The sequence below is a fragment of the Nyctereutes procyonoides genome, unplaced genomic scaffold (assembly GCF_905146905.1).
Source record: "Nyctereutes procyonoides isolate TBG_1078 unplaced genomic scaffold, NYPRO_anot_genome, whole genome shotgun sequence".
NCBI classification, from domain to species: Eukaryota; Metazoa; Chordata; class Mammalia; order Carnivora; family Canidae; genus Nyctereutes; species Nyctereutes procyonoides.
The window spans coordinates 24174236-24194564 of record NW_026575140.1 but is presented as its reverse complement, the minus strand read 5'-3'; the positions used below and the strand labels follow the sequence as shown (position 1 = coordinate 24194564).

The 20329-nt window shown below is 63.0% G+C and overlaps 1 protein-coding gene across 1 annotated transcript in view; it reads right to left on the bottom strand.

Annotated features, from left to right (window-relative positions):
* The window catches only part of ZFPM1 (zinc finger protein, FOG family member 1), a 68533-nt gene that overhangs the window by 18205 nt on the left and 29999 nt on the right, over positions 1–20329 (bottom strand). The window lies entirely within an intron of this gene.

Below are 20329 nucleotides of genomic sequence, written 5' to 3'. Positions count from 1 at the left end.
TGTTGGGGAGGGACAGCAGGTGGCAGGATGGGGTGCCTGGAGCTGGACTGAGCAGGTGGACCATGCTGCCCCGTTAGGACACACGTCTCATGTAGCACAGGGTGGCGGCCATGAGGCCGCCCGGAACGTGCGCATAGAGCCGGCTCATCCCTGCAGCTTATGTCATGGAAGGCACATGGTGGACGGCGGCATTGATAAGGCTTGCCTCCTGCCCCTCCCCATTGGCTGGAGCCCCCAGATCCATAGAGCAAGCCTGTGAGGTAGCCGTGGAAATGCTGGACCTTGATTTCCACATCTCTAAGGTGGGGACCCCAGCACTCCCTGCTTCCTCAGGCTGCACAGGGCTTGTTCACCCACCACTATGCTCAGCACAGAGCTCACAGAGGGGAAACCAAGTCAAAGAGCCATGCTCCACCCCAAGGCCCTCGGCAAAGCCAGAATTTGCACCTGGGTGGCCCTGACATAGGCTCCGTTCTCTCCCTGTGAATCAGCAGGTTCGGGGATCAGCAGGGACCCCAGTGTGGCTGCCCATCCCAGGACCTCCTCTCACTTTCTGGAAAGGTTGGGGTCCTGTGTTGTGCTGCCTCTCTGCCCGGCCTCTCCTAGAGGTGTAAGAGGCTGGGGGGGGGGGGGGGGCGGCTGCAGCTGCCTGTGCCACGTGGGGGCAGCAGACTCTCTGGGCTCTGATGGCACCTGTGGCCCAGGCAGCGGCTCCCATGGTGCCTGTTGCAGGGCCACCCCAAGGTGTAGCTACATTAAAACAGACATATGGGCCTCTGTGAGCCCCGGAGGCAGTCAATCTCCCTAGGGTGGGACTTGGGGTCCAAGAGGGTCTGCAGTCAGGCTCCTGGTTCAGCCCAGCCTCACCATGTGACCCACATGAATGTGAGCGCCCCAAAGATACAACCACTTTGAAATTGTGAACGAGCCCTTATTTGGAAAAAGGGTTTTGCAGATGCAATTACATTAGGAGCTCGAGAGGAGACCATGCCGGATTACCTGGTGGGACCCTAAATCCCAAGACACATGTCCTTATAAACAACATACAGAAGAGACATGGGGGGAAGGCTGCATGCAGACAGGCAGGGACTACGTGACGGGCAAGGAGGAAGCTGCCCAGGAGCCCCCAAAGCCCTGAGAGCCAGGAAGGACCATCCCCCAGAGCTGCCAAAGGGCACACAATCCTGGCACACCTCCATCGGGGATGTCTGGCCCAGATTTCTCAGAGTTTAAGGCCCCAAGGCCCCAGTTTAAGGCTGCCCTGGGAGCTTCACACCTGGCACATTACCTGCCCATGTGCCTGCCTCTGCATCCTCATGGGACAAGGGGACCGGGGTGGTCATGCCCTCAATTGGGGGACCCTTTCCAGATCCCACACCCTCTGCCTAGGAAGGCCCAGCAACCTCGTGCATCGGGTGCCATCTGGGCTGCCTGGGCCCATGGAGGCCTCACGTGGCCTGGCCTGGTCCCCAAGCGAGGCTGTGGCGGCGGCCCCACTTCCTGGAGCCCCGATCGGGCAGGCTGTGGCCTTAATGGGCCCGATTATCAGATAACTGCCGGCCTAATGGCAGAGATAACGTGTAAATACGCCAGGAGGCCCAGCTAAAACGTTCTAACTGGGTCCTTGTCTTCCCTGGGGCAGATAAGATGGCAGGGGACCAGGACGAGGCCGAGGAGACCGGCGCCCCTTTATCAGCCCCCCAGAGAGGGGGGCAGAGGCAGGCTCTGTCACTTTGCAGCTTGCCCATGAGGGGCCACGTCCCTTGCCAGCCTGCCAGGACACTGGGGCCCCAGCCCAGGGCTCTGCCCATGGGCCACCCCCTCCCTGGCCCTGCAGGGCCCATCCTCAGGGATGGGAGTATGTCTAGCTGCCACAAGGTCACCCACGCCCGCTCAAATGGTCCCATGAAGTTGGTCCTCTCTTCACATCCCCGATCCAGATGAGGACACTGAGGTCCCGAGAGGCCACGCAGCAGGAGGTCAGGATCTGAACCCAGGCCACCCCACTGTAGCGCTGACCCAGGGCCCTGGGTGTATGTGGGTCCCTGATTCCCTGCCCGGCTGGCCCTCAGGGGACTGGCATGTGTGAGGGACGGAGGGAGGAGCATAAAGCTATCTAAAGGCAAGCTGGCTGGGGATGCATGGTCTGTCCACCCGGCCGTCCGTCAAGCCAACTGATGCGTGGGAGCCCACGATGGACTGAGCCTGGCTGGGCACCGCACTCCCGGCTCCCAGCTCATGGCGGTAGGTCAGGGGGGCATCGTCCAGTGTCCTCATGCTGTGGCCTGCCCCTCTGCAGGTGACCAGAAGCCTCTAAGAATCCGGGGGTCCGCCTGCATGTGGGCATCAGAACAGGGAAGCCCGCGCGCCTCTCTGGACTCCATCTCTCCTGCTGGGACCACAGACACCACATGGATGGTGACCCAGAGCCCCTCCATTTCCACTGAGCTCCCTGCTAGCGTCCAGAACATGTGGAAGGACTCATGGGACAGGGAGGCCCCATCAGGAGAGGGCACCTTTCACTGAGGCTGGAGGCCCACCATCCCTCAGCACGTGGGGGGCTGGCCCGGGGGGTCCCCGAGAGCTGAGGGGGATGTGGGCAGCCCCAGGCTTCCCAGGCTGTGCTGTCCTGAGCTTTCTGTCTCAGGGCCTGGCCCTCCTAGTGATGCAGGGAAGGAGGGAGCCAGGGTGCCTCCCCGCCCCGCCCACGCGGGCACCCACAGGCAAACAGCCACGCTGCCTAATCGGAGCCCCAGGGCCGGCGGGCCGAGCCTCCCAGATAACAGCGTGGCTGGCGTTTCCCACGGCAGCCACTCCATCTTCTGGGTATCATGCACTGCCAGAGGGAGGGCTGGCTCCCGATAAAGGCTGCCATTCTGCAGGCCTCAGGGCAGAACCCACCACTCAGAGCTTGCTGGGGGCTGGTTAAGGCCTGGGAGAGGTGAGGAGGCCAGGGAGCCCAGGAACTTGGGCTGGGAATAGAGCAATGGTCCCTGTGAAAACCCACTTCCTGCTTTGGGGAGGCCGGTTCCCAGGTGCTGTGTATTAGGAAGGGCACCCCCTGTGGGGACATGCAGGGCTATGGCAGATACCAGGCTGGGTGAAGGGAACATGGCTGGATCTCAGCCCCAGCTCACCAAGAGCCCTTGTTATAGTGCACAACCTGTGCAACTGTACGTGGTGGCCCTGGCGACACTCAACATCCATCTACTCAGACAACTTATTTCCAGCAAACAGTTCCTGTCCAATCCCTTGCATAGCATAAATAGGGTCAAGCTGTATTAGAGCCCAGTTAGCACCTACCAGAGACCCTCTCTCAACCAGAAGCAAAATTGCATCAGAAAAGTGGGGGTGGTTGGGGCCACCCAATCCTGGCAGGCGGGGAACCTCATGAGGTGAATTCAGCTCAAGGGCAAGAGGGAATAAAAGTGCAGATGAGTGAGGGCAAGGGGCTTAGGGGTGGGGGACGCGGGGCTGGGGGTGGGAGCTGGCAGGGGGTGGGGGTGGGGGGACCGACAGGCAGGGAGACATGGTTATTTTTAAACAGCCTCGAGAAGAGCCAGAGCTCCCGAGCCACACGGCAGGCTGCGTCTCTGGACTCTGGCTCAGTGCTCGCTCACTCACAAAACCCCAGGGGGGCACCTGGCAGGGGGATGAGGGAGGCAGAACCTCTCTGCCCCGCGTCTCCTAGGAAACCTGGGCGGCGGCAGCTGTGATGGTGGGCCGGTTGGGGTGGGCTTCCCGGTGGCGGTGTCCTCCTCCCAGGCAGCCTCCTTCCATCCCTAGGTTCTCTTCCTGCACCAGCCAGGTCCTCCTGAGCCCCCCACGTCCCCCCACGTCCTCCACAGCACCCCTCATCCCCCCACATCCTCCACATCCCCCCACATCCTTTCATGTCCCCCCTCGGCCCTCCACGTCCTCCTCATTCCCCCACATCCTCCCACGCCCTCCCCCCGTCCCCCCATGGCCTCCACATCCTACCTCCACATCCCCCCATGTCCTCCATGTCCTCCCACAGCCTCCACATCCCCCCACATCCTCCATATCCCCTCACATCCTCCGACAGCCTCCGCATCCTCCCACAGCCTCCACATCCCATGTCCCCCCACGGCCTCCAAGACCCCCTCAACCCCCAGGTCCTCCCACATCCTTCCACGGCCCTCCATGTCCTCCCACAGCCTCCACATCCCCTCATGTCCTCCCATAGCCTCCACAGCCCCCCTCGTCCCTCTAGGTCCTCCCACATCCCCCCACGTCCCGCCACGGCCTCCACGACCCCCTCGTCCCCCCAGATCCTCACACATCCCCCCCACATCCTCCCATGGCCTCCACGACCCCTTCGTCCCCTCAGGTTCCCCCTCGGCCCTCCACATCTTCCCATGGCCTCCACATCCCCCCATGTCCTCCCACGGCCTCCATAACCCCCTTGTCCCTCCAGGTCCCCCCTTGGCCCTCCACAGCCTCCCAATCCCCTCACGTCCTCCCATGGCTTCCACCCGCTCAGTCAGACATGGGGTGACACCATCTGCCCTGAGAACGCATGATCCCAACCCGATCCCTGGCCCCCCTTTATTGAGCCTTAGCCTCGCGCCTGGTACCGTCTGCAGGAGTCCTCCCCGTCACACTCAAGCTCCCCCCCAGGCGCCGAGGGGGAAATTGAGGCGTAGTGCGGCTACACTGCTGGCTCAAGACCTGCAACAGGGAGGGGAGTTGGGGACCAGAGCCCCAGCCACACTCACGGTCAGGTCCTGACCCCCTTCCCTGTACTGGGAGACATTGCTGGGGGTGGAGAAGACAGGGACTCTGCTGTGGGGGGAGGCGGGGTCACTACTTGGGGGAGAAGATGGGGACACTGCTGGGGGGGAGAAGATGGGGACTCTGCTGGGGGGAGGTGGAGACACAGCTGGGGGGAGGTGGGGACACGGCTGGGGGGAAGTGGGGACACAGCTGGGAGGGACGTGGGGGCACTGCTGGGGGGGAGGTGGGGACACGGCTGGTGGGGAATTGGGGACATGGCTGGAAGGGATGTGGGGACACTGCTGGGGGGGAGGTGGGGACACAGCTGCAGTGGGGAGGCAGGGACACTGCTGGGCGTGAGGCAGGAGCGCAGCCGGGCCCCTACCTGCCCTGTCCCTGTCCTTGGTTCTCCTCTGCAGGGGCCTCCTTGGGGAGGGGGTTGCCCCATAGGGGCCCCACAGGGGTCAGGCTATCACTACAGACGCAGCATCAGGACGAAGACTAATTTATGCCGGCAAACAACCCCACGCACGTTATTTCCAGAACAAACACACTGCACGGGGATTCAATTTCGCCCCCCAAGCATCTGTGAGGAAGCAGATGACAGATCCAGCCCTTGCATATTTATACGATTTAACGTCTGTTTGGGTCCCAAAGCTCTCAGACGGCGTCCTGAGAGGACAAAGGAGGCCGGGCTGAGCGTTGCTGGCCACCCCAGGCCGGCTCCAGGCCCACCTCTGGGGTCCTGACAGAGCCGGTGTCATGGGAGAGAACGAGGGTCTGGAATCAGCAGGCCGGGGCCAGGTCCTGTCTCTGCCCTGTGCCTGCCGGCCTCAGTTTACCTGCTGGGCTGGTAGCTCTGGGTAAAGCGAGCATGTCAGTCTGAGGCCAGCACTGCTCTTCCTCCCTGGGCTGTCCCGGGTGGTGTGGCGCAGCCCGGGGTGGCCACTGAGCCCCAGCCCCCGCCCCGCCCCGCCTCACAGCCTGCAGAGCCCTTGGGCGCCAGCCTCCACAACGTGCAGGGTGAGCCAGTGAGGACGCTCTGGTCTGCAGAATCATGCCCAGCCCTGACCAGACCTTGCTGATGGATGGGCCGGGGCTCTGACCCAGACCACCAGGCTCCAGAGCCCGCCAGGCCTCAGCCCCCACCCCCGGCCGCCAGGCTAGCTTGTGGCTCTGACAGGGGGAGCCCAGTGGTCTGTGGGAGTGTCTGAGCTCGGGGGCTGCCTCTGCACCCTGCCGGCTGCGCTCGTGCTAATGGCCAGTGGCCCCCAGAGCAGAGCACAGAGTCCAGCTGCCCTGCAGCCCCAGCCCTCACACTGGACTCGGGTCACCGCCAGCACTCACTGATCTAACCGGCCCATCGCCTGGCCCCACCCTGTGGCTCCCATGGGCCAGCTGGCCCCAGCCTTGTCAGGAGTGGCCCTATCTCGGGGATCACGCTGTTTGCCTTTGATAAAAGTCACCAAAAAGGGAGAGAAAAAGAGGGAGAAGGAAAGGAAGAAAGCCCCAGGAGCGAGCTGGCCCCACCCTGTGGGGTTCCAGAACTCTCTGTGGGTGTGGCCCAGAGCGGGGCAGGCTAGGAAGCCATGTGTGGTTCCAAACGTCCTGTGCCAGCATGGAAACCAGGCCCAGAGAGGGTGAACAGCTCTCCAAGGTCACAGGGCAGACGCAGGGCGGTCCGGGGTCAGCCGGCACACGCTGTCCCAGGACGAGGAGCCGGGAAGACCCCTTCCTCACTCGCTCAGCCCCTCCCACTGCAGATGCTGCTCCCTGGACCCTGGTGACCTGGAGCACCAGCCTTGGGGCCTGTGCGTGGAGTGACCTGCCCAGGTTCCTGGCTGAAAGTCCTTTCCCCGGCCCTCAGCATAACCCTCCTGAAACAGCCATGAGCTCGGTGGCAGGTGGGGTCCTAGGAGGACAGGGAGAGGCCGGGGAGCTCCTCCTCCTGCCCCATGTGGCCACTGTCCAGGGGCTGACCATCCTACTGGAACGGTGCTGCTTTGAGGTGGGCGTGGTGAAGCCTCTGCCAGCCCCAAGAGCTCTAGAACCCGGGTCTGTGTCCCACAATGGCCATCTCCCCGCTGGACGGTCACTTCCTCCCCGCCCTGGCTTCTGCCGCTGTGAGATGAGCCCAGGACAGGCCGGACAGCGAGCGCTCCGTGAGCACTGCAGCGAGCACGGCCCCCCAGCAGTCAGGGCTCTCAGCCTTTTGGGCCATGGGGTGACCCACTCTTAAAACAGACGACACCAGAGCCTGCTCTGGGTGGTGAGGGGGCTTCCTATGGGCTCAAGTATAGCACCACACGGCCCCCACTCCCGCCTCTGAGCCACCACCAGCCCACCTGGGTACCCCTGGCTCAGCACATGGGGAGACCTGGACCTGCACATGAGGGGCGCGGGCAGAACCTGGTCACGTGCATGCCCCAATCAGGGGCCATGGGCAGGCATGGAGGGCCACCTCCTGGATGATCACCTTGAGATGAGCTGAGAGCCCAGCCAGGTGGGTGGGCACCAGCTGAAGCTCAGGAGCCCCAGGCCTGTGGCCACGAAGCCTGCTAGCCGGGATGGGGGTGGTGGTGCCACAGCGTGTGCAGTCCTTCCCTGATCTGGTTGGAGGGGGCAAGTTCCCATCAGTTCCTGGGAACATCCTGACCTGCTGGGCCTATCCCATTGGCCGCTATTTTGCTTCCTAATTACAGATGCGGTAATGAGGCCAGAGGAGGGGGCTGGGGGCAGGCTGAGCAGGAGGCCCCTGTCTGGGGGCACAAGGAAGGTGTGGGGCATGTTCAGGGGGATCAGCAATGTCTCTGTGCATGGTGGGCTGCCAGCTGCTGCATAGGAGCCTGTCCTGCTGCTGCCTCTCCCCTGGGCTGGCCTCTTTAGGCCTGGGGCAATGGGAACCCCCTGCCCCAGGGTGCTGACAGGCTTGGGGCTGTCTTTAGTGCTACCCCACCTTGCAGGGCATGGGGAATGCAGATAGGGCACAGTCTGGGCCCCCAGGACCAGGAGACTCAGAGCTACGGGCACCAGCCAGCCAGCATGTCCCCTGGATCAAGCCACACCTGAATGCCACAGGAAGAAAGGGGCGGAGCCTGATTCCAGCCCTCCCTGTCATGGTGATAGGGGGCATAGTACCTTTGGGAAGACCCCACCCCACCTCAGGCCCCAGGCTCCCACACCTGAACAACAGGGATAAAGTGCTAGGGTCCATCTCCCTTGCTCTCTGACAGCTGAGAAAAGCAAGGCTTGGAAAAGTTGAGGGATTGTCTGAGGCCACAGAGCCCAGTGACCCCAACTCAGGCAGCATGTCCTCACTCACAGTGAACCTGGCACACCAAGTGGTGGGGCGCCCCAGACCAGGAGCACAGCCCTGTCCCCATTTCACAGGTAGGAGCAACGAGATGGAGTGGGGCAGATGGGAGAGGATCCTGATGCCCAGGCCCCAGGGCATCTGATGTGCGCCGCTGTCGGCCAGATCAGACCAGGTAGGGGCCACAGATGCACACTGGATCACCAGCTCAAGTCACCTAAAGTCTTAGAGTTTTAGTGGCTCCCAGGGGCCCAGGGTGAGGCTGTCCACCCAGGCTGCCCCACAGAGCATGCCTGGGAGCGCCAGACCCCGGTGGGAGGGCCAGGACCTGTGACCTGAGAACACGTATACAAACAAGGACCCTGGCTGTCATCATTCAAAAATCAGGTTTCACCTACGATCTGGGACTTCTGGGCTCACGCGTGGCAGAGCCAGGCTCACATTCCTGCAGGGCTGTGGCTGCTCAGAGTGAACGCCTTTCCCGGGGACAACGGCCCACCCCCTGCACCTATTCTGGGTGCTGCCACAGGGCCAGTCCTCAGCCATCTTTGTGTTAGCTTCCGTACGGAGTGCTGGACACTGGAGATATGACCCAGACCAAGGCCAGTGCCCATGTCCTGGATGGGGAGTCAGAGAGATCATTCCCGGGGAGCATCTTGACCTGCTGCGCAGGGCCTCCTGGCTTCTCGGCCCTGGCCCCTGGTGCCCTCTGCCCTCAGAGGCCCCCCACTGGCCTCTAGGCCTGGTTGTAGGTGTCTAGCCTCACCTGGTCCCCAGGCACCCCAAGTGTCCAGGCTGGGTGGGGTGTGCAGAGCCTGAGGCCTCCCTGGAGGAGGCTTTCTTTCTCATCCAGGCCTGAGGTTTTCAAAGGGTTTCAAGCCCAGAACCTTCCTTCCTAAGCAGCGGGGCGAGGCTGGAGCCGGTGGGTCCCAGCCCTCAGACCCTGAGGCCTCATCAGGAGCTCCTCCCTGGGGCGGGGGCCTGTCTGCCAGGAGCCCCCAGCGGGCTGCCTGGCCCACTGCACCTGCCTGGGGGTACTTTCCACTGGATGTGGCCCTATATCCCATGTGCCCGCCCACTGGGCGTGGTGCCACGTGTCCTAACCCTCCTTCTGCCGCTCAGTGAGGCTCGCCCAGCCCAGCCTGTCTCTGGCTGTATCACGTGGGGCGGGCCTGAGCCTGGGGGTGGAGCTGGCAGGCAGGCGACATTCCTGGGCACCAGCTGTGGGGGGCGCTGGCCGGGGCACACAGAGGTCGGCTCTGCTGTGGGCCAGCGGGTGCCGGGCACAGTGCCACCACAGGACATGGCTATCGACACCCTCCCTGGCTGGGACCTCTGTATGCCTGGTTTGGCAGTGGGGGCGATGTCATTGGCATCCTGCTCTGCTGCACCCCCGAGTCCCACCCTCTGACCTAAAGCTGGGGCGGGGGGGGGGGAACGCTCTGTTCCATTCACTCAGCCTCTCCCGTGGGCCGTTGGACCTTCAGGCCGGGGTTATGGACGGCTGTGTCTGGGAGGCCCTTGCAGAGCCTGGGACCCAGTGGCAGCTGGGTTGGAGGGTGGTGGCATGAAGCAGAGTCAGTGCCAGACACCCCAGAGCAGCCGACGAGCCATAGGCCCGGGAGAAGGGCCATGGCCCAGAACCTCCCCACAATACCCTGCCCGGCCCCGGGGTAGCAAGGGCGGGAGGCTGGGCACTGAGGTCCCCTCTGTGGGTCTACAGCCCTGACCAGGGGGCAGGATGGGCAGGGAGGGCAGCCCGGGGCGCTGCAGCCCCCAGCTCTGCCCCCGCCCCACCCACCAGCTGGTGCCTGGGAACTTCTCTTGCTATCGCTGGAACATCGCTGGAAAGTATTGATTTTTTGACACAGAACAACAGCCCATCTTTATCGGGCTGAACCCTGGCCCCAGCTAATGGCGGAGCTGGGGCCTCCAGGGATCCTCGGGCAGTGCAGGGTGGGGCCTGTGGGGATCCTGTGGGGATCCATGGGGTGACGGCCCTAAGGGAAGGGGGTCTGCAGGGCTGGGACAGGGCGAGCCTTGGAAGAGGCCCTGCAGGCAGCTCAGAGGCAGGTCTGGGGGACGTTATGGCAGGGCTGCCTCAAGCTCTGGTCGCCCCATCTGGACCTCCAACCCAGGGTTTCTGGGGGAGGGCTGTGCTCCCAGATACTATGCCTTCCCCCCCGCCCCCCCACAAAGCCACGAGCAGCTCAATGGGCAGGAAGGAGAGACGGGGTGGTCTGCACGCTGGGCCCTGGCTGCTGCCCTGCATCACCCCAAGGTTTCTGAAGAGTCCTGAGATGCCACCTTCCTGGCACTTCACTGTTTGAGAACTCACAGTCCCTCCGGCCTTCATGAAGAGCCAGCTGCCCTGGGTCTCCCGGCCTCAGTCTTCCCAGCAAGGAAGTGGGCAGAAGGAGTCCCATCAGTCCCCAGGCCTGGCTACTCTGGCCTTGGGAGACCCTGAGGCCTGGGAGCCAGGGTGGGGGTCTCCGGCCCTCCCAGCCCTGTTCTGTCTTGGCAGCAGGCTGGAAGCAGGATGTGTGATAAGGCAAAGAAATGCCTCCTGTGCAAACAGCTCCTCTGGCTCCTATTGGTGTCCTGGCCCCCAGGGGGCAATGCCACTGAGGGCCCTTCCTTCCCAACTGGCCTCCAGTTCACCAGCTCCTGGCCTCCAGCCTGGCCAGCCCACCCTGCTCCCTGCCTGGGCTGGGACGTGGCCAGGGGTCCAGGCCCAGACTCTCCTGTGTAAGTGGACGGGTAGGTGGGTGGGAAGGGAGAGGTCTGGGCAGAAGCAGAGGGTGCAAGGGTGAAGGGACAGCCCTCCTCCTGCTGTCACTGCCAGGGGCCAGGGGTGGGGCCTGGGTAACAGCAAGCACTGAGGTTAGCCGCCGTCATGGAGAATGGGACAGAGCCCCTGTCTATGGCCCAGTGAACCCCTTGGGGTTATGGAGATCCTCCCAGAAAAGGCAATAATCCCAGAGCACCTGCAGATCCTTTACAAGTCCTGCATCTCTCACTGGTCCCACCCAACAAAGGACGCCCCTGCACATGGGAGGGAAGCTGGGTCCCAGGGAGTGGCCCGCACTGTGTGGAAGCTGCAGACACCTGCTTTCAGGGCCCCCTCCCCCTCCCACCATGCCATAGTGGGGGTGGTTCTCCCCCTTCACAGGCGAGACCGAGGGTCAGAGAGGACCTGGCCACATGGAAAGGTGGGTGGCTGAGTTCAAGGGGTCCAGCCCTATCCAGTGCTCTGTCCCTCAGGTCCTTGGATGCGGAGGCAGGGCACAGTGCTGGGCTGGGGCCTGGGAAAGGGGGGCGAGAGGCCTGGACACAGAAAGCCCTGCCCTCCACATGAAGCACATACAGCTCCTTTCCACCTCACCTCTTCACCCCAGAGGGCCCCAAATCGGGTCTCTGCACCTTCTCGCTGAGCCCATGGCTGACACCCCGACGGTGTCTCTGCTTCAGCAGTGCGGGGCTCGCTCCCACCTCCACCCCTGCCTGTTGCTCATGTGCCAGGGTGGCAGCACGTGCCCTCGAAGACCCGGCAAGGTGCCCAGGCCATCAGGGGAGGGGCTGCGGCTGCCCCAGGCCTGGGGCGGGGCAAGGGGAATTCAGCAGAACCAGTAAAGGCTGGGAGAGTGGGGACCAAGGCGGCGGTAGCGCGGCCACCCGACGTCAGCCCCAGCTCCGCTGTTACTGCCTGCAGCCTTCAGTGCTGCCTATGGCCAACCCATGCGAGCGTGTGCAGGGAGGTGCGCACAAGGGAAAAACGTCTAGGGATTCGTGGGGAATTTGCTTCTTTTAGAATCATTTCTCCCTCTTCTCACAGAGATTTCGTAGGTCAGCAAAAAATAAATAATGGCTTCCTATCATCAAGATGGCCATGAGGGCGCTCCTCGCCACCCTCGGCCTGTCCATGGGGAGGGGACTCTTCTGGGATAAACTCCTAGAAGCTGGAGCTCCAGCCAGAGCACTCGGGTGTCTGTGAGCGCTGGCGGCAGGGGTACGACCCAGGCTCAGGGAAGCCGAGGGCCCAGCAGCCCGCCCCGTGCAGGCCCTGACCTACAAGCACCTGCCTGGCCACGGCCTGGTCCTCTGGGGGCGGGGTGGCGAGGAGGGGCATCTGCCTTCTGTCTGGGGTGAAGGCGGGTCTGGGGCAGGGGGGTGGGCGGACAAGGGGCCCCCTCCCCACGACGACACACAAAAGCCCCAGTGATAGCATCACGCCACATCTCGGGCCCAGCCCGGCCCTTTCGGGCAGGATATGACCAGCCCTCGAGCCAATGGCGGCCCCTTTGTCCCATCTCCGGGGACCGATCTTATCGGCCGCGTCCACCGCCGCCGTAATGGAAAAACACGGTGAGGAAATCAGAAGTTACGTACAAAGATAGAGGAATAATAAATAAATAAATACAGAGCGAGCTCTGGCTGGCAGCAGGGGAGGGGGTCTCGGAGAACCACGTGTCAAAGCCCGAGGGGCGGGCAGGAGGGCTGCAGGCAGGGCCCGGCTCCCATCCTGGCTCTGAGAGGGCCGCTGCATGTCCCCCAGCCTCAGTTTCCCTATCTGTCAGGTGGGCATGACTGACACCCACTTCTTGGGCTGGGGTGGATCCTGTGACAGCCGGTGGCCGGCACCAGGGCAGCACTGCCTTGGTCTCCGTCCCGGGGCAGGGGGGACAGCCTGATGGAGATGCTGGCCCACCCCAGCAGAGGCTGCATGGCCACAGGGAGGGCCCACACCGTGCCCAGGGGCTGCTGCGCCCTGCCTGTGCAGCCCTCCTGCTGCCCGCCAACCCCAGCCCAGCCCCAGCCCTCCTCATGCCTCCAGGCAGCCCAGATACCCTGTCCCTGTCCCCGAGGAGCAGCCCAAGCCCACGGACGGGCACAGTAGGCCTAGGAGCCCAGTGAGGGGGGACAGGTGGAGGCTCATGGTGGGGACCCCACTGGTCAGGGCTAACACGATAGGGACAGTACCACCATTAGTGTCGCCAATAGTGACACCAAGAGGAGTCCAAGTGGTAGGACCAGTGCTGGTCTCAGGGCAGGAGCCCTGCTGGTTGGTGCGTAGGTGACAGCAAGGCTGTGGCAGGAAGGGCCTGTGTCAGATGCCACCCTGTTGTCCCCTGGGTGTCTCCCAGGCCCGTGTCTGTGGCCCACTCACTGTGGAGGCCACAGGCTGAGCACACTGAGCTGATGCAGCCCAGCCACATGGCCTGGCTGGGGAGAGTCTGGGTTTGGGTCTAGGAGGAGGACAGGGAAGGAAAGTTCTGGAAGGGGCCCCCCAGGTGCAGCCAGGCAGACCCAGACTGGCAGCGCCCTGACATCTGGGAGGCGCTGGCAGGGCCCAGGCGGCAGCACAGACACAGCCTGGGGCCAGGGGGCGGTCTGGCTGGGGCAGGAAGCCGGGTGGGAGGGCGGAGGAGGAAGCCGGGCTCGATTAGCGCCTGCGGCCGAGATAGGCCACCCTGGCCACAGATAGCCGCTCCCGGAAGGCCGGTGAGGTCAGCGGGCAGTACAGGGCAGGCGGCCAGGCTGGGCCTCCATGCGCTGCGGATGGCGGAGGACTCGGGCCCTGACCATGCTCCCTGTCGGCCACTGTGCTGCCCGTCTGCCCTCCATCAGGCAGTGTCTACACCAGGGGAGGGGCTGGGAGAGTCCCTGAGGACTGCGCATGATGGGGCTAGGAGAGGGCTACTCCCCAGGAGGCGGCTCAGTCCCCCCATGGGGGTCTAGCACCTCCAGTGCTAGTGTCCAGCAGTAGCACTGGGGCAGCCTCAATGTCCATATCTGTAGAACAGAGTGCAGCATCTCATAGGGATCTCAAGTCCACCCTTGAACCCATCCAGCCCAGCCCCGACAGTGGTCAGCCCCAGCCCCCAGCCCTCCCTCCACCCCGCAGACCCAATGCAGGGCATTTGCTGGGCTGAACCCCATAGGGTGGTTCCCCCATTGTGTGCGGTCGCCGTGTGTGGTCTGTGCACATCCCCATGGGTGCCACCCCCTTCCCTCTGCTCTCCTTGGTCAACATTCCTGGTGTTAGTGTCTAGTCCTTGTCTCTCTGCCATGGGCTGTGGCTCCGGGAGGGCAGTGGCCAGGCTGTTTTATTCATGCTGTGACCCCATTGTCTAGTCCAGGGACTAGATAGTAGGTGACAGTAGGTGGTCTAGTAGTAGGTGCTCAATGAACCAAAGCACAAGCAAGTGAGCAAATGGGGATGAGTTCTGGCAGGACGGTGGTCTGAGTCTTGCTGAAGAGCTGCTCACTGGCCATCTGCCCCCTCATAGGTCCCCTAGGGGACCTGGGACCCAGGCGTCTTTGCTGGGGGTGGAAGACAGAACTAGCCAAGGGCCCATCTGGATGCCAGGTGGGTGGCACCTCCATGGTAAGGAGCCACTAATCGTAGTGAGGAGCTGCCCCAGGTCAAGGGGTCAGCAGCCCAGCCCCGGGGGCAACTGGGGCCAGCTCCATGCCTCAAGGGCCCCCACCAGAGGGAGACAAGGAGGTCTTGCTGCAGACCCCCCTCTGCACCTGGCCTTCCCGAGGTGCTGTGTGTAGCCTGGCGCCCGGCCCCCAGTGCCCACCGGGCATGTGTGTGGGCCCGGCCAGCCACAGATTATAGGCCCCCAGCTCATGCATGGCCCCCCTGTCAGCCCTGGTCTGGGGGCCCTGTCTATAGAGCTTTGCTCAGAGAGGTGGACAGGTGGAGGGTTCAGGCCCCTCCCCTGGCCCAGGGACTAAAGCTCTGGCTCAGGGCCAGGGGCAGTGGGCAGCCAAGGTGGCCATCGATCAGTCAGCCACCCTGGGCCTGTGCTGGCGGAACCTGTGACAGCTGAACTCCGTTTCCAAGACAACCACCTCTGCGATGCAGCCCCCTTGCTCTGAGCTTGCCTCCTCCCTCCTCACCCCTGCACTCACCCTGGACCTAGTGGGGCATGCTCCGGCCTTGGGGCTCTCGCCTTGACCATGCCCTCTGCCTGGTGTACCAGCCCCAGAGCAGTGGCTCTCGCCTCTTGGTCTGGGTGCAGGGTGGGCTTGGTGGGGCATGGCTCCTCCTCGCGTGACATCACTGCCCCCATTCCAGGCAGTCTGTCTCCCCAGCCACCTGACTGCTGGCTCCAGGCAGGTGTTTAACACATGTACAAGTGTTTGTGGAGTGAATAAATGGCCTCCTCTTGCCTACTGCTGGGCCATAGGTACTGTGCTCTTCTGGTTCCATGGCCTGTGTCACCCCCATGACACACCCCTAAGGGGGAACCACCCCCACTGTCACCAGCAACTGCGGTGTGCCCGACCCAGGGGTGCACAACACTCCCCCTCAGGACTGCCCCCCATCTTTTGGAGTCGGTCTGCTCAGCTGTGAAGAGGGGAGGCTCAGGACACGGGGAGGGCCTGCTGTGTGGGTCTCTGGCACACGTCCCCCAGGGGCCCCATCATGTGGACGCCCTTCCCTGGGACACCAAGAGCTGGCTCCTGACCCAGCCCCTGAGTCTGGTCATGGAGCTGACCCCAGGCTGACCCTTGCCATCCGCCGTTGCCCTTTCCCTCACCCCTCCCCCACTTGTTAATCTAAGACAAATAGGCCTATCGGGCTGCAGTGCCAGGCCCCACGATAACGCCAAATAGCTGAAATGATTTTTCCCACCCACACATGCCGAGCTGGTGGGAGGGGATGTGCGGCCAGGCCCTATCGGTCCATCTCCCGGGCTGTCCATCAGGACAGCCTGTCCTGCCTCGGCAGCCCGACCGCCCGCTGCCCGATAACAAACCTTGAGGTTTGCCTAGAAACTCCAGTAGTGAGATTAGTCAGCCGAGCACGGCCCAGATAGGCAGCCCAACGCCCTTGCTTACACTCCAGGGGTGGAGATTCCAGCAGGCTCTCCAGGACCCCAGGGGTCGGTGGGGACAGACTCCAGAGCTCCAGCAGGAAGCAGCTGCCTCCTCTGGCCCCTCACAGCACTGTGCCCCCGGCAAGGCAGCAAACCAAACAGCTCACTTAAAACCTTCCAGTCCCTCATTTTATAGGCAAGACAGCAACGGCATCTCCCTATGCTCCATGGCACCGAGCCCAAACCTTGACCCATCTGCACCCATCCTGTCTAATGCGCCAGCCACACCCACGCTGCTCAAACCTCAGGGCCTTTGCACATGTCAGCTCACTGTCTGGACACCGGCACACCACTCCTGTTGGTCCTTTAGGCCTCAGCGTGGGGAAGCTTCTGCTGACCTGCAGGGCTCTGAGGACATGGCCAGCCTCCCCATCTCTGCCTCCAGGGCCTGAGATGAGGACAAAAGAAGTAACACCTGATGCTGGCCAATCAGATTTTGTTTCATAAACAGTGGTCATCAGGAAAGAGTTCCAGACTCCAAGGCACTTGTGGGTGAATGAAACCCCACTCCTGGGGCTCTGATCACAAAGCTGGCCACCGTGTGTGCCCTCACCACCGCCTGCCTTCTTCCTTCCCCAGAGCTGGTGGGGAGCCCCTGTGTGTCTTACAGGTTCACTGTTGGCTCCCTGCCTGGCATGGCACCTGTAGCGGACAGCCCTGCACTCAGCAGCTGGTGATGCTGCTCCCCATCCAGGGCTTCTGGACCTTGCCTCCCAGGGGGGCAGATGGAGAGCGGTTCTTGGCTGCCCTGTGCCAGGCACAGCAGGCAGGGACGGAGGGAGGGAGGGAAGCCAGAGGAGGCCGCCCCGCCCCAGGCAGCCAGGGAATGTCCCCCTCCCTCTGCTGGCTGAGGGTCTGCTCAGGCCAGAGGGGACCCCACGAGGCTGGTTGCAGAGGAGGCTCCAGGATGCCCCTGGAACCCCCCACCCCACAACACACAGCTGTTCCCTTCATCTGGTTCCCTGGGACCTGGCCAGGCAGGCCAAGGGCATACTAACTGCCACTGGACAGAGGCTCAGATGGGGACCAGGAGATAGGTGATGGGCCTGGGACTCTCGCTCAGGATGGGATCCTGGAGGCTCTCAGTCCAACAGGGGCTGCCTGCCTGCTTGCCTTCCTGCTCTTTCTAGATGTTGGGTGGGGAGACGGAGGGGGGCAGGGAATGGGATGGTGGCAGGGGGGCCGACCCCTCATAGGCAGAGAGCTCCTGGCCAGCTGCCCTCCAGACATGCTTTGGGGATTACAGATTACAGCTCTCAGGCATTTGCATATCAGAATTTTAAACAGCCAGCCCCTCCAGCACACAAGGTCATTTCAAAGATAAAAATACTGAGCTCGCCCCCTTCCTGCCTCCAATTCCTTTTCTCTTCAAAGCCCCCAGCCCAGCACCCCCTCCCCGAGCCCTTGGGGGTACCTTTGCCACCTTGGGCTGTAACCCCTTCCCTGCCCTCCCTGCACCTCGCTCAGGCCCGGGGCCTCCCTCGCACCCCTGAGGCCCTATACAGGCTCTCCACTTGTACCATAGGTTCTCCTTGCCCTATAGGGCTGTGCAGGGGGTGCCTCCCTCCCACCGGGATCACCTCCCTCCTCGCATACTTCCGAGTTCACTGGCTGGCTGGTCTGAGCTCACGGTGTGGACGACATCCTAGCACACCAACCCGTTTCACTGCAGAGGGCATTCATCTAGCAGTGGGTGTAGGCCCTCACCCCCTGTGGTGGCAGCTACTGTCCACTGCTCAGAAGACAGAGGGGACACCCCTGAGACTACACAGTAGTGCTGAGCTGGGTCTCCAGCCTAGCCTGGCCCCAGGCTCCTGAGTGGCAGGAGAGCTGGCTCCAGGTGCAGTGGGGGACTCCTGTGTCCAGGGCCCGGGACAGTGTCTGGGGGGACGAGACCACACTGCGAAGAGAGGCCTTCCCCTGCCTTGGGGCCACGTGGCTGGGCTGGCTGAGGGGTGCAGTGCCTTTTGCCCTGAGTGCCTCCTTCCTGGGGCTCCTGCCTATACCTCAGCTCCCAGAGGAACCCAGGCTACCCGGGCAGGAGGAGGATGCTGGGGCTTGCGCTCTGTGTGCTGTGGGGATGACCTCTTCACAGGCTGCCCTGAAGCTACTGCTCTTCTTAGAGGCCCTGAGAGGTCAGCAACCAGCCCACAGTTGCTCAGCAAAGCTGGACATGGTCCAGGGCACACCCTGCCTCTCAGCAGAGCCAGTGGTTCCCAGGTGACCAGCAACTCCTGAGAACTAAGCCACCAGCTGCCAACACAGCTCACAACTTTTTAAAATGAAGACACATCCCTGAGCACTTCCCTAGACTGTTTTTGGGGCTCTGGAGTCACCAGGTATCAGGTGGGGGCAGGAACAGATCAAGGAGACAGTGAATTCCCTCTTGAGTCCCAGATCCACACTCCAGTGTTTGTGACGCCCCTGCACATCTAGGACCGCCCCTGTGTTTGTGGTGTGTCCTGCCTGGTGCCCTGGGGGTGCCTCCTGGGGGCGCTCGTGGCCATCTGCTCTGGGCCTTGACCTCAGGCAGGGCGGCCCCACTGGACCCGCTGTGCTGGGGCAGAGAGGCCCTGAGGCCCGGTCACTCTGCTGGGCTGCAGTCACCTGCTCCTGGGGCTCCCTGGGTGATGGGTCCCATAGAGGGGGAAGGGACGGGGTCTCCGAAAGCCCCGTGAACCCTGACCCTGGCCAGCAGATGACAGCCATAGAGAGGTGTATGTAAGCAGTGCGCGTTGTGCCAGATGTGTGCTGAGCCCTAGGCTCTGGGAGGTGACCGCGTCCTGCCTCACGCAGGCCAGATGGGAGATGCTAGGGGCCCAGTCACTGCTCTAAAGCCAGACAATGCAAGGTGCACTGGGGCTCAAGCTGGCTGATGTCCCCCAGGCTGCCTTCATAAGCCAGGTCCCCAAGCTGGGTGGTGGGGACAGAGCAGTGGCTGCAAGCCATAGACAAGACACAGACCCTGAGACACAGGGAGTGGAGGTGCTCTCCCAGGATGGGCGGAGCGGTTCAGGCTCAGAGAAGGGGGGTGGGCAGGCCAGGACTGTGGGCAGAGGCCGCGATTGCCCTCCCCGTGCCCATAGCAGGTCACTGGGGTGGGCATTGTCTTTGGGGACAGTGGCCTGGCCAGGCCCTGGCAAAGCCCCACTGTCCCATCGCTGGCACGGGCGGCCCCTGAGATAAGGACCCGCTGGGCCTCTCTGGCTTCCCTGGCGGACGATAAGTGTGGCCTGTCTGGGGTCTGATAGGGGGCAGGCACCACGGCGGTTGGCCAGCGGCAGCTTATCGGCCCATCGCTGCCCACTGCACAGAAATTTCTATCTGCGGAGGATGATAGGGAGCCCCCTGGCCCCAGAGGATGCACCCCAGCCCTCAACCATGGCCACCCTTGGCCAACCTTGCCCTGGGGTCAGCTTCCAGTCTCTAGAGGCCTCTGTGGCTCCATCTATAAAAACGGGGGTGATGATTCTAACCCTGTAGGGTGAGGGGGGCCCTGCTCTGGAGCCGGGTGCTGGGTCTGTCCCTTACTCTGCTGCTTCCCAGCTGGGTGAGCATGGATAAGCCCCTTGGTCACATTGTGCCCAAGTGTCCTCCATAAACTGGGAGAGGTTACCCCCATGCCCACCTCAGGCTGGTGTGGGGTCTCCTGTGCTCTCCTCCCCACGGCCACTCTCCTCCACGGCTGTGGCCTCAGCCTGCCACCTGCCCAGCGGCCAGTCAGGGCCTCTCAGGCCAGTAGATGGTACCTACCTCCCCCCCATCTCAGCACAAAGTTTCCTGATAAAGACTGGAATGTGACAGGCCACTGGACCCGGGGCAGGGCTGACCTAGCTTCTGTGGGGCCCTTACTATTGCCTCATCTGCAGCTGGGGAAACTGAGGCAGCCTGACCACAGGGTCCCTGCCCCGCCTCACAGCACTGCCCTGTGTGCAGAAAGGCCCCAGGGTAGACCCCAGCACTCACAGGTGTCAGGTTTAGTGGTGCCTGACTAGGCACTGAGGGCCTTAAGGACACATAGTCCCAGGTCCTGCCCCTGGCCAGCTGCTCCTCGGTGGAGACAGGACACACTGCTGCCATGTTCTCTGCCAGGGCACGGGCCCCTCCTCTGCCATCAGTGGGACCCCAAGATGGGGGGTGTGGGGGCTGAGGGACACGGAGCCACATCTCTTTTGAGGAGCAGCAGTGTTGCTTCCTTGCTGGGGGCAGAAGAGGGGATCCCCCCAGGATTGTCTTACTCAGGATGCTCTGCTCCTGGGCAACACCAGGCCCATCCAGGTGAGAGAGGCTGAGAGCAGACGTGCTTTCCGCATGGGGTTGGGGGTCACTATCCTGGTTGTGACTGCCAGGCCAACCTGTCCCTCCATGGCCTGAAAGGAGGAATGAG